The following is a 3,655-nucleotide window of genomic DNA, read 5'->3' on the forward strand; positions in this document are numbered from 1 at the left end:
GAAAGGTGCCTTTTGGTCTATTCCTTAGCTCATTAGCTAGCTGCCCCATTTGAATTTCTAAGCTCTTCAAGGATGTCGCTTGGCTCTGAATCACAACATCATTCTTGGCCATATATTCTTTCATTAAACTCTCCAAAGAGCTTGATTGAGACACTTGAAGAGGAGGTGGTTGAGCTCTTGGTTTTTGTTGAGAAAACCCCGGTGGATATGTAGGCTTGTTTTTCATTGGTGCTCCGCTTGAACTAGCTCCTTGACCCCCCATGAGAAGTTTGGATGCTGCCTCCACCTTGGATTATAAGAGTTTGAATATGGATTTTTACGGTTGGCATTTTGATTCCCCACATAACAAACCGAAGCGGGATTCGAAGGAAACTCTCGAATGTGTGCTCATCACAATAAACACAAGACACATCTGCAACTTGTCTCATAGCAGCTGGTTGTACCATTCCCCCCAAACTCATGTTCTTGAGAAGGTTAGTCATTGAAGAAACTTGAGCGATCAAAGCTGTTAACGCATCCACTTCAAGTATACCTACCACTTTTCGACTTGTTGAGTCTCTAGCATTGGACCATTGATAATTGTTGCTAGTTATCCTCTCCAAAATGTCACAGGCTTCATTGTAGGACTTAGAGAGAATAGCCCCATTAGCTAAAGCATGTAACACCATGCGAGTGGAAGAATTGAGCCCATTATAGAAAGTTTCCATTTTTATACAATGCGGAATCCCATGATGGGGGCACTTTCTCAATAACTCCTTGAATCTCTCCCAAGCTTCACAAAATGATTCATCTTCCAGCTGCTAAAATGACATGATTTCATTGTCAAACTTGGCATCTTTGGTGGGAGGAAAGTACTTCATCAAGAATTTTTTAGCCAACTCATTCCATGTAGTCACTGAGTCAGGAGGAAGGGTGTTTAGCCAAGATCTAGCTCGATCCCTCAAAGAGAAAGGGAACAATTTCAATCTTAGGGCCTCTTCACTCACACCTTGTAGCTTGAAAGAATCGCTCACCTCCAAGAATGAACAAAGATGAAGATGAGGATCCTCAGTAGGCAGCCCACTAAATTGACCCACTTTTTGCAACATTTGGAACATTGCGGGCTTTAACTCGAATTCGGGTGCTTGAATTTCAGGCCTAACAAAGCCCTAATTGAGCTCATTGAACATTGGGGCAGCATACTCACTTATGGCTCTCTCTCTCTCTCTCTCTCTCTCTCTCTTTCATCAGCCATATCAATCTCATTAGTGACATTATTAGCACCCTCAACTCCTTCAACCTCTTCAGCCATATTAAGGCCATTTTGAGCCCGTTGTTCCCTTAGTCTTCTTCAAAATGTACGTTCAATCTTGGGGTCAATAGGAGCTAGTTCAATGTCTTATTGCTCATTCATAAAGTAAATCACCTAAGAAAACACAAGAGCAAGAAAACAAAGTCAGCTCAACAAAGAAAAATAAATTGCAAGTAATTGATATTACAAAAATTTCAAATTCCAATCCTCGGCAACGATGCCAGAAACTTGTTGTGATAAATTTAATGATGGATTTTAAATATGCAAGTGCACGTAATCACACAAGTAATATAATGATAAGTAGATAGTCTCCACAGGGATTGCAAATTAGAAAAATAAGCAAAACAATTACTAAACAACTTAAAAGTACTAAAAATCAAATGAGTTGTATTAGGCTAAACAAAATATTAAAAGAGATGGAAATACTGAAATTAAAACTGAACTAAACAAGAAAATTGAAAGAAATATATGGATTGCAAAATGGACTTGAATTATTGATTTCCCCTATATTAATCATCCTGAACAAATTGCGAACAGATTGCGGCAGCAATATTCTAGCAAAACTCTCAGGTTAACAAGAATTCATTAAACACTCATAAAACTTTCCTAAATTTTATGACATTAATTCTCTTACCTAATTAAACATATTTCTATGCAAAACCAGATTTAAGAATGCAAATTCAAAGTTTAATTCTCAAAAGTTACACAAGGAAAATAACACATCCCTATGTTACTTACTAACATAATCTAACCTAGATTATGACTTGTGTCTTCCAAGTTCTTCCCATTACATTTAATATTTCCAGCATTAGACATAACTGAATATCTTGCCATTGCTGGCCAAACAACAACAAGAAATTAATATAAGTACACTTGAATGAACAAGAGAGATTTTACTAAAATAAAGTGCAAGAAATTACTAGACTATAACATAGGGTTCATCAACAATTCATGGCTGAGTTAATAAAAATTAATTCATGGCTGAGTTAATAAAACATTAATCCACAATCAAAACAACCCATAATATTAAGATTCAGAAATCACTTAGAAAATATAAAAATGGAGTTTATGAATAGAAGAAAGAACAAATCCGAAATGATGCTTGAGCTCTCTTTTTCGTCCTCCTTCTTCCTTGCTGATTTCTAGGTTTCTTTTCTTCTTCTTGCTGGTTTTTCTTTGCAAAAATGGCTGCTTTCTCTCAAATTTCAACTGATGCTCTATATGTGTATTTTAGGTTTCCCAAAATTTTCCCTCAAAGTACCATATTACTCCTCTTCCTGGTAAAAAACGTGGGTCTCCTCTTTTTTGCATTTACTCTCAATTTTTGACTCATACATTCTTTACTTGCCACCTCAGCAACTATTCCAGCTCACCCCTTTGACTTTCCACGTGTTCTAGGTGCCCAAAAGCTGCCTGATCAAAATGCTTCAGCAAAATCTTCTTTGTTGTAGGAAAACCTGATAATTCAGCCATTAAAAATTCAATTTAGATAGTTTCACATGTTAGTTCATTCTTTGTACAATATTTATTCATGAAACTGTTATCTTCAAGCCATTAGTTGTTAAAAACTACAAAAATAACGAAACTTAACTAAGATCATAAAAACACAAAAGTTAGCTACAAAAGCTAAAAATAAACTAACATCACCCAAGATTTTTTCACAATTATAAGCTCAAAAGTACATGAAATAACTCTTTATTCAAGAGTTATCACCTATCAGGATATCCGAGCCACTAAGGCATTGGAAAGGATTAGAGAGCCAAGGAATACAATAGGAGTGTTAGAAAAAATCACTAAGATATTAATCTTATTTGACACAGAGATAGTTCATCTTCAAACTACTAAGCAAATTACGATGAGAGCTACATAGCAATATGTCCTAGTAATTAGGCTTTTTAAAGATTTTCCTTCTATAATTTCAACATTAGAAGAAATATGGGAGATTATAGACGATGAAGATGATTCACCGGTAGCCATGAGATATTATTTTCTCATACTTAGGTTCACCTCTAAGTTGGAATTTCAATTCACTAATGAACAAAAGCATAGAATCTTTATGAATCTTCCCCGACGTAATTTCGAGGCTCAAGATATTGATGATTATGAAGAAATAGATGATGACATGTTAGATGAAGGGTTAGACGTAGAGGATCCTAATATTTAGATTTACCCTAGTTATGTTATTTTAGTTTATTTATTTATTATTTTTCCATTTATGATTGTACTAAGTGAAAATCTTTTTCCAAATGAATATTATTGTTATTTTTGAATGACATGTATGAGTTTGATTTTTTTTCTTTACAATCATAATAAATAATAAATTCAATAAATAATGACCAAGTTTGGTAAGGGTTGATATAAATC

The 3,655-nt window shown here is 34.8% G+C and overlaps 1 non-coding gene across 1 annotated transcript; it reads left to right on the plus strand.

Moving 5' to 3' along the window:
• Positions 1-723: 723 nt before the first annotated feature.
• Positions 724-830, plus strand: LOC133781130 (small nucleolar RNA R71). Its single transcript, XR_009869925.1, has one exon. It is a non-coding gene; the product is annotated as a small nucleolar RNA R71 (small nucleolar RNA).
• The last annotated feature ends 2,825 nt before the right edge of the window (positions 831-3,655 follow it).

This window comes from Humulus lupulus, chromosome 5, assembly GCF_963169125.1.
Source record: "Humulus lupulus chromosome 5, drHumLupu1.1, whole genome shotgun sequence".
In the NCBI taxonomy this organism is placed as follows: Eukaryota; Viridiplantae; Streptophyta; class Magnoliopsida; order Rosales; family Cannabaceae; genus Humulus; species Humulus lupulus.